Below are 10,864 nucleotides of genomic sequence, written 5' to 3'. Positions count from 1 at the left end.
AGTTCGACCCACCATACCGACCGAGTTCGCTACTACTAGTGTTACCACGTTGCATTTGACTAGACTCATCAAACAATTGGTTATAAACATACAAATCTTGATCTTCCGTATTTGATGAACCTTCGCCGAAAGCGGCATTTCTCATTGACTCGTGAATGTGTGACGTGCAAGAACCATATTTTGATACATAAACATCAAACATTTGGTTAAGTTGAGTATTGAATTTGGCACTTGCGGCTAGTCCAAAGTTTGGTTCTTCGAGGGTGTTTAAATCCAACGCTTTTGCAATTTTTTCAATCAAAGACCCGGTTCCAAAAATATTAAAACAAGGGTTTAAAGCGGCGGCACAAGTGAAAACCGCGGGTAGTTCTTTAAAATATTTTCTTAATTTTTCCTTCATCGTATCCGCTATATCACAATATGGTCTACCTCTTCCCGCCAACTCGTTTAATTTTAAACACATTTTAAACAAATTGTGAAGTACCAATGAACTTGTTGGGTAGTAAACCCCCGATAAAGTCTTTGTTGACGTTTTGAAAACTTGAAGCAATTGGGTAACCGATTCAATAAGATTCCAATTCGATGGGTGGTATGAAGAAACATTTCCACGACTCGACAAAATGTTATGAAATTCTATTAAACTTTCTTTTTGCATAATAGCTTTTTCAAACATGGTGCAAGTCGAGTTCCATCTATGAGCAACATCCCAATTGGGTCCGTAGCAAACTCGACCCGCTTCCTTACACATTTTAATATATTTTGAATGTCTATGCGCATGACTATATATATGGTGCAACATTCTCTTGAAAGCTTCTTTTTGTTGTTCAATAACCTTTAAACCATCTTGAACGGCCAAATTTATGATGTGTGCGACACATCGACTATGAAAAAAAATACCCTCACAAATCGGTTTGTACTTTAATCTTAAATGCGACACCGCACTTGTATTGTTTGAGGCGTTATCGAAAGATATGGACAATATTTTTTCTTTCAATTTGTAAGTTGCAATACATTTGTCGATTGCTTTATATATAGCTTCACCGGTGTGAGGGTAATCAAAAAGTTTAAACAAAATCGTGCGTTTCATCATTTGCCACGTCGCTGGTTCAATCCAATGGGCGGTGACACAAAGATATGAGTCGGGTGAACCGTGCGGTGCGGACCAAACGTCGCTAGTCAAGTTAACACCGGTTTCTAGTTTTTCAAAATAAGAAATTAATTCTTGTTTAGCATTTTTCCACAATCTTAAACAATCCCTCCTAAGAGTAGCACGACTTACATGGGTGTATCGTGGTTGGAGCGTTTTTTGAACCATCTTTGTGAATCGTTGGTTGTCGAAATGGTTGAACGGCAAACTTTCTTGGATTACAAACTTCGCCATTTCCTCCCTTGCCATTTCGTATTGTAGGCGAAAAGAGAAGCGCCTTCGCTTCCCATGGTAGCTTGACCGCTAGCGGCTTGTTGTTTCAACACCTTGCAATACGGTTTTTCGAAGTGATTTTTTAATGAGGAGTTTGCCGCAATGGCGTAAAAACGGTTACAATAGTGACAACGCGCTTTTGTTGACCCGTTCACCATCTTGCACATATCAAAATGTGCCCAAACTTCGCGGTTACGCTTTGTTGGAATAACACGAACCACCATGTCGGTGTCGGTTGTGGACTGGCCAACGTTGACCGAATCTTGATGACTAGAGCTTGCCATGGTCGTGTCGGTTGTGAGTGATTTTAATATTTTTAGGAGATTGAAGGATGGTGTGGTTAAAGCTAAACACCCACCACCCTTATATACAAAGTTAGAGATGATTTTTGGGGGGAAAAAAACAACACAACGGCTAAATTTTGTTGGCAACGGTCATATGTGACTATGTGAGGCTTTGGCAAAGCCTTTGGTGCATAAACTGGATAAAGACAAAAAAAAAGTTGATTGATGGTCATAAGTATTGCTACAATACAACGTTCATATTTTTGCATGCATGGTCATAATTGCATGCATAAAAGCTGCTGCAGTGCTGTGCATGGTCAGAAACTCACAATGCATAGGTTTAACCGGTTTTTAATATTTGGTAAGGATTACCGGTTTTTTAAACCGGTTTAGGGAAAAATCGGTTTTTTAACCGGTTTAGGAAAAAACCGGTTATGAAACTGAACCAGTAATATATATGGGAAACCGGTATAAAACCGGTCTAACCGGTTGGTAACCGAACCGGTCATAAAAAACCGGTTTTCCAACCAAACCGGTTTCGGTTTTTTTTTCGGTTTCAGTTCTATAATCAGTTTTTTTGTACATCTCTACCCATGGTCCATCTTCCTTCCTTTCTAATCCAAGTTCATTACCCATATTACTTAACCCAACATAAGCCCGACTCATAATAACTCCTACTTTATTTTATTATTTCTCCACTAACCCGAGTAAACTTTCCCACCAATATTAAATAACATAATTAATATTATTTTAGAAATTTCGGGATGTTACAACCACGTTGACCAACGTCGGTCAAATTTAAAGTCATTCCAATACCACAATTATTAAAAATAAAACGCATTTTAGACCCATACGTGTTTTCCCCCAAAACATTTATAAATCATTTAAAACATTTGAAATTGTGGGGATTTTTGAGAAACTCACCTTTGTTTCGGCACAATTAACACATGCGAGATGACACACAATTAGTTGATGTAAGGTCTTAATAACAGTCATCCAATGATAACCGGATTCCTATGTTTAATACAAAATATATTAACACATAAACACATATTCAAATAGGAACGTATCCTAACTTAACTCGTTTATCATCACGTTTTTCATTTATAATAATTGAAATTATTAAATTATGAACTTTTATTGATTTAGAAAATTGTAACCGAATCGAATGTTTCATAATGTTATATAAATTATAAACAACTTAGTTCAAACAATCGTTGTAGAACTAAATTCTTGAAACTAAACATGGACGTTATTTAATAAAAAGTATATATATATTTATTGTAAAATAAAATAATCTTTTTATTAACCGATTATCTGAATAAAATATTTTTGTCCAAATATCATATATATATATATATATATATCTTTATATCATTAATTTACGCGAAATCGTCCAAGTCTTGAATGTACTGTTTTTAACACTCGATATTAACTAATGGTTTTCTAATAATTATTAATGAGGTTTACATTGTCCGAATTATATTCAATAATATTTCCGGTAACAATATTTATATTAATCTCTCGTTAACTATCTTTTCCAACACTTAAAGATATAAACAATATACCTCCTCGCGTACGGTTCGAGTCTAGAAATCTGTTCAAAACCCACATGCAATGCGATCCGGATATGTCATCGCATTCGTTTTTGCGTCACGAACGTTTCTCCGGTCTCGGATCGTCCGTACGACACCTCAAAACCTACATGCAACTCGTTTTAAGAAACTATTTTCGTTCTATAATCTGACCAATAACTTACGAAGCTTATAACTCACCATCTAAATATCTGATCATCGATCCCTTCAGTGAGATCAATTATCTATATGTTAGGAAGGTTCACCGAAAATTTCAGCTCGATCCGATGGTCAGATCTCCGGGAATCTACATTTCCTTAGAGATGCGTTTTCAAATCCGCACAACGAGCTAAACACTAAATCGGTTTAGAAACCCAGCTTAAGCAACTCTGATCCTCATCTTCATTGTTCAAAATCATTATCAATGGTTTTAGAACGCTCTGTAAAAATATCAAGATGATCGAACCGTTAGATCTTTAGTTATAGACCGATCTTTGCGGACATGCAAGACTAATGCAATATGTCCAGATTTTAAAACGAGTTTTTAACAAACTTAAGCTCAGATTTAGGACAAACGGAGCTTACCATCGCGTTCGGAACGTCGAAAAATGGTTCCGGGTAGAAGGTGGGCTTCGGCCGCCACAGGACCACCGCGCCGGACCACCACCGGCCACCGCGAACCACCGCCGGACGCCGGCCACCTTGCCGGAATCTTCTAGCCTCTCTCTACTCTCTCTCTCTCTCTAATAATGCAGAATTTTGTGTTAATAATGAGTGAATGGTGGGGTAACCCTCCTTATATAGGTGCCGGTTTTAAACGAGTTTTTCGATCGCGTTTCGGTCCCTCGCTCCAACAAACCCGCTACTTCGAGTGACGTTGTATTTTCCAAATACATTTAGTCAAAATACTTATTCTTATTCCATTCTCTACTTATAATTGTCTCGTTAACTTATTATTTCCGTTAATAAGTTATTGACGATTGTTACCCAATGTCGGTTCCGTGTTATTCCGAACTTAATAAAACTAGTGTTGTTGTTTTTCCCAAAAACAACTCATCCAAACTTATGGTGTCTATTTGACTTACTTTATCTAAATAATAAACCTCAAATACGGAGATAATATCAACTTTTACAAGCTTATCGGTACATTTGCTTTAACGACAGTGTTTGAAAATACTAATTTGCATATTCCCACTTCGTTATAACTCAGAATTAAGCCACGTTTTCGCCTGCGTTCTCGGTTTTCGATCCTCTAAAATACTCAAATGGATTCACCCCTGGGCACTTTCTCGAATGTCGAGTTGAATTTTCACACGTTTAACCGAATACGTTCGTTTCTCCGTCATTTATCACCGGAATTTCTTTATTCCGTCTCACTTCTCACATGTTTTATAATGTATATATTCCCTTCATTCTTAGCTTAAAATGCTATATTTAACTTATGAGTCTTAATCTTAACTTAATCCGGCCTAAACATGTCTTAATCTCGTTTATGGAATATAATAATACTTCTTATTTTACCGGGTATCACATTCTTCCCATCTTATTTGAATCTCGTCCTCGAGATTTGACTGTGCATAGAGGATATAGCATTCTAATGCTTTGCTTCAACTTGCTATGTTGTAAGTAACTTACCGTTACAAAAATTTTCAAATTCTTTATCGTCACTAGGTGTACGTTTCTGATTTGAATAAAATCTTTAATCGGTATCAACGACAATATCTTTTCTTGATCGTATGGTTATCTTCCCTGAGACGACAACGTTATCTTCTTTCGTGGTATAGATTTCTCTATCAAGATCCTTAATTAACTCCGGATCATAAGTCAAGTAGTTATCTATATGAGTGCAACTGTGTCGTGCATAAGCACATACTCTACGTCATTATGTAAGCACACACCCAAACTTTGATAAGTCTATCAAAGTAAACTACTAGACCTTGCGTCTAGTTTAAGCACTGGTTCTTTGAGGTTAATCTTATCTCTGGCATGAGGAGGAAATTTTATCTTGCCGATATCCGCATCAATATTTACCATTCTTCTAAGTTAGTCTTTTCCGAAATGATAATAGCCTATCTTTTGACGAACTACTACAATTTTGTGCATTTCGCGTCTTGAAAAGAGATTTATGCGAACACCTTCTCTTTATATTGCTTCTCTTTATGACGAGTCGTAAATAATTTTGTCCTAAGATTATCTCTTATAGTCTAAGAGATCTATTACACTTTAAGCACAACATTCATTCAGTATTACATAAATGATAAATGTTATTATACATAAGAACCTAAACATTTACTATTTCTTTACCGTGTAAGGTTGGTAAATATTGCACGCTCGAATCAAATAGATTATGAAAACAATGATGCCACAATAGGGTCAAAGAATTGGTAGACGTGGCTACAATGATACTTAAATATCTTTGAATATTCCGGTTGCAAACGCTGCACAGTATTCGAAGAATATGAAGTTGATGAATATACAAAGGATAACACCTTAACGCTATCTATTGTTGGGTCAAGAGTTTGACCCAAATGAGGAGATTTGACCTAAATGAAGGATATGGAAGATTGGAATCTTCTCAACCTCCTCAGAAACTGCTAAGTATTGAATCCGAGCACACCTTGGAACTCCGAGCAAGCTTTTACTTAGCCGAGTACGAGATTTTGCCTTCCGAGCAAGGTTTACTTCAAATAGTCTTCTTAAGTGGATATCCGAGCAAGGTATGCTTTTTAGTGATTTACCGAGTAAGGATCACTGATTTGGCATCTCCGAGCAAGGTTCACTTTGTCAAGCAGGGTTGTTCTTCAAGACCAAGTATTTTACTCGTCCGAGTAAGGTCTGGTTAACCAAGTCCAAGAAGCCAAGTAATTGGAAGACCGGGCAAGGTATTCTTTAATAATTATGGTCCGAGTATACTTGATGAGTTAATGGAATATCTCTAAGTTATATCGAGTAAGGTTCTGCTCAAGTAAGGTATGTACTCCCGAGTACGCCTTATCAACAAGTTAGTCAATGACAATGAGCCGAACAGGACCATAGAAGAACAAGGTTGCTCGTAAGGATTTGTCGGGTAAAGTTTGATAAGTTCAAGAAGATTGAAGTCTACTCGGTGAATATTTTACTTGGTAAAATATTCTTTAAGTAAAGTCTACCCGGAAACTAATCCCGAGTACACTTCTATGTTTACCAAGTCTGAAGGAAGACCGAGTACACTGCGTACTCGGAGACTGAAGATTAATGAAAAGCCTACCCGGAAGACTTGTTTTACACTAAGTTTTATTTTTGAATATGTAATCTGAATATGTATTATCGGATAGGGTTTCTAGAAGGAATGACAGCTGTCCTTGGTTGGCAGGCCTATAAATAGAATATTTAGGGCACGCCGCCAAAGGGCGAAGGCAAAGGCAGCAGACAGACACACACACACACTACACACGACACATTAATTGAGAGTATTTTGTGTGACAGCTGTCCTAGGATTCCTTATAAACCCTAAATCGATTACCCCGTTTGTATGATGAACATTATATAAATGAAAATCTTTTGAGTGAATCCCGTGTGTGCCTTCTATCTTTGAATATTCATTGCAACCGTATGTTTGTTATTGATTCCGCCTTTAACAAACGGTCATCTTTCTAAATATAGCAACCTGTCATTAACTCTCTTGTCAACACGATTAATTTTGTGTGAGTTATGACATGATTGATTAAGATCCGAGCTGAATCGACCATATAAGGGGACCTGACAAGTGGTATCAGAGCTAAATACTTCTATTTTTAGAAAGAGTGTTGCTGATTGAAGATTTGAAGAAGAATGACGTAAGCAGGCACTGTTCGATTGATTTGTGACGTCAGCAGCCCTGTTCTTCATTTTTCTTCCAGATCTACAATTTTCGGTGTTTTCTTTTCCTTGTTTAAATTAAAGTTTTAATCTTTATATCTAAATCTTGTTCTAATCACATCAGACACATCAGATCTGAGCATTCAGTTTCTGATCTGATTATTTTTGAAAAACTTTTTATCAAAGAAACTGATTTTTTGATTTCTCAAAATGTCTGGATATGAGGAACAAGAGGTGTCTACTAACAAGATACCAAGATTGTATGGACAGGAAAACTTTATCAAATGGAAGGTACTCTTTGAAGCAGCCGTATGCTACAATGACATTGACATGTGGAACTCCATCAAGAATGGTCCGCAAACTACTGTAGAAGAAGGTGCTAATGCTACTACAACTGCTGCTGTAAGAGAAAAGATGAGAAAGGTGGATGACAAAGCCTTGGCTATGATTAAGCTAGGTTTGTCGTGGGAGATACTGACCAAGGTGGCTCATCACACAACTGCCAAACAAATGTATGATGCCATCCTTGAGATGTATGAAGGGAACTCTGAACTGAAAAACATAAAGAAGCAAAGATTGAAGCAACAGTCGGAAAGATTCAAATTTAGGGATGGAGAAAGGTTGAAATCAATACTAGAACGTTTTCTGAGTATTGTGAATGAGTTGAGAACAACTGATTATGTAATGACTGATTTTGATTTGAATACAAAGTTACTCAACTCAATGCCAAAAGAATGGTATACTGCTTGCAAATTCATCCTTCAAAAATAGAATTTCAATGAATTGAAATTGGATGATGTGGTATGTTTTCTTCAAGCTGCTGAACTTGAAATGATTGAGAATGAAATGATTAAGGAAGATAGACCAAGCTTCAATGTTTCAAATGCATTGATTGCACCTATGGGAAACCTGTCAACAAAGAACCAACAACAAATTCCCATCATAGAAGAACCAGCTGAACATAATGTTGTGACTCCAAAATCTTTCATTGGGGGTAACACAAGTACTCAAGGAAATCAGCATAGGTTCAATGTGCAACTAATTGATGATTCTGACTCTGCCTCTATGTCTAGTGGAAATGTTACTAACCCTGTAACAGGACATGTTCAAAACAATGAAACACAAGCTTTGTTGTCTATGTTCACTGAGTCATATAATGCATTTGTTGCAAAGAACATGATTCACACAAGTATGGTTCAAGATGATTTAGAACAAATTGATGCAGATGACTTAGAAGACATGGATTTGAAATGGCAAGCTGCCATGTTGGGTTTGAGAAGTAGAAGGCTGTACAACAGAACTGGTAGATCTCTGGTTTCTGGTCCTAATGACAGGATTGGTTTTGACAAGTCAAAAGCAATATGCTACAATTGTCAGCAACCCGGTCATTTTGCAAGAGAATGCAATCAACCAAGAAATTTTCAGATAAATCAATTTCAGAATCAACAACCAGGAGGTCAGCATCAATATCAACAGAATCAACCAAGAGGTCAGCAGCATTACCAACAAAATCAGCCAAGATTCAACAACAACAGCAATCAAATGAACAACTTCAACAACAACAACTACAACCCAAACTTCAACAACTTTCAGTCTCAAATGAATAATCAACAACAAAGTATGCAACATAATCAAGGTTTTCAAATGAATAACAATCAAAACCTTCAAGCTGTTCAAAATGTTCCAAACAACACTGTTCCAGCAAATCAAAATCAGATCAGAAATCAAGGAAATGTGGCAGTGACTACACAACATGAAGGAAGTTTTGATTGGAGCAGTCATGAAGAGGACATTGCAGATGATATCAGAAAAGCAAATGTGGCATTCATGGCCATAATTGAGAAAGAAAAGAGATCATCTTCTCAGGTACACTCTGCTCCTACAGTTGATTTAAATGAACTTGTCAGTGAACTAAAAACAAAAGTAGGCAAGCTGGAAGGTGAGTGTTATAGAAAGCAAAGTATCATAAATGAGTATGAGGCAAGTAAAATGATTAGTGATGAAAAGATTAAGAGCCTTGAAGATGATTGTATGATCATCTACAGAACTCAAACCAGATACATCACTGAGATTGATGGTTTAAAGAAGATGTTGGTTGAAGAAAAGGTGCAAAACACAAGACTAAAGGTTGAAACTGAATTTCTGAAGAATTTGGTCTCAACTGGCAACATATGTGGAATACTGAATCAAGTGAAAGAACAGGACAAATACAAGACAGTTCCACCTCCATTCAACAACAACTTTATGCCTAAAGTTGACAAAGAGAAAAGAGATGCATACTTACAACAATTCAAAGATGTCTTTCAAGACAGGGAAGAATTAGTTGATTTGTACAAAAAGGTAGAAGTAGATGAAGATGGAGAGTTTGTGATTAAGAAAGAAGTAAAAGAGAAAAAGTCAATTGGAGTTCAAGTCTCTGAGGATGACCTTGATTCAGATGAGTTGGATCAAGATGATTTGAGTGATTTGAGTGATCAAATTGCTGAAAAGGAAATCAAAACTGCTGAAAGAGGAAGAAAATACAAGAAACCTGAATCTGTTGATAAACTTCCAAAGTATCCACCAGTCCCACCAAGATTAAAGAAGCAAAATGATAAAATGAAAAGAGAACATGTTTCTTTTGATATCTGTGAAAGGAGGAAGATAAACTACAATGCTGTCAGACCACCAAGCAAAGCTGTATTGGCTAGAATAAAGCAGAACAACAAAAGGAAAATGGTGACTGAAAAAGTTGAAACAGAAAATTTTATCCCAGTTTATCCAATCTTTTCTAGTCATGAGGTGTTGGATGTTGGAGAAGTGGAAACTATAGAAGAATATAAGAAAAGACAGTCAAGGGTTAGAGAAAGCAGTGATGAGGAACCTATGATTATGAAGAAGATTGTCTTTGTCAAAAGCAATGCTGAAAGACAAGACATCAAGATTGAGGAATTTGTTCCTTTTTCAATTGACTTTGATGGTTTGAAAAATCAGAAGACTTTAGGAGTCAATACACCTAAGCCAAGTGAAAGATTCAAGAAACCAAAAGAACATGAAGTTTTCAAAGGAAAGGTTTGGTGCAAAAAGTGTGATGAATATGGTCACCACACAGATTCATGTAATGAAAAATTCAACCTCAAACCATTTCATGTCCCAAATGGAACAAAGTATGGTCAAGACTTTGTTTTGTACAAACAGAAGTATGATATGTATTTGGGAAAAGGAAATGTGTGTGGAAAGGAGACAAGTAACAAAAGGAATGCTGAAATCAAAGGAAAGAAACAAATGACTGAGTCTGCAAGAAGAAATGAGTCACCACAGAAGCACAAGAAGGTGACAAAGAAGAAAAGTCAGTCATTGAAGATTAATCAAGACATTCAATCAGTTGAGTCTGATGAGTCTCAAGAATCATCAAACAGTGAGAAGACAAGAAGGAAAGAAATTTATCTGAGAATAAAACCAAATGAACTGACTGGTGATGAGAAGTTCTTGATGAAACATGGATATGAACCACAAGGTTTCACTTGGAAACCTAAAACAGAAACTAAAATTGAAGCTGTGACTGATATAAGAGACTACTCAGAAACAAAGGACTATATCTTGAAAGAGAATGTCACTGACTCAGTTGAGCCTCAATGTTCAGTTTCACTTTTCAAAACACCTAGAGAATGTGGCTATGAAACTGATCATTCTGATAATCTGGAGATCACTCATGCAGATTCTACATCTACAACACTCACTTCCCAAGCTACCACTGAAAATGACACTGA

The sequence above is a fragment of the Bidens hawaiensis genome, unplaced genomic scaffold (genome assembly GCF_021521415.1).
Source record: "Bidens hawaiensis isolate Kalapana, Puna unplaced genomic scaffold, B.hawaiensis_p1.1 tig00023662_1, whole genome shotgun sequence".
NCBI classification, from domain to species: domain Eukaryota; kingdom Viridiplantae; phylum Streptophyta; class Magnoliopsida; order Asterales; family Asteraceae; genus Bidens; species Bidens hawaiensis.
The sequence above is the reverse complement of the archived record's forward strand: the minus strand, read 5'-3'. Positions refer to the sequence as shown.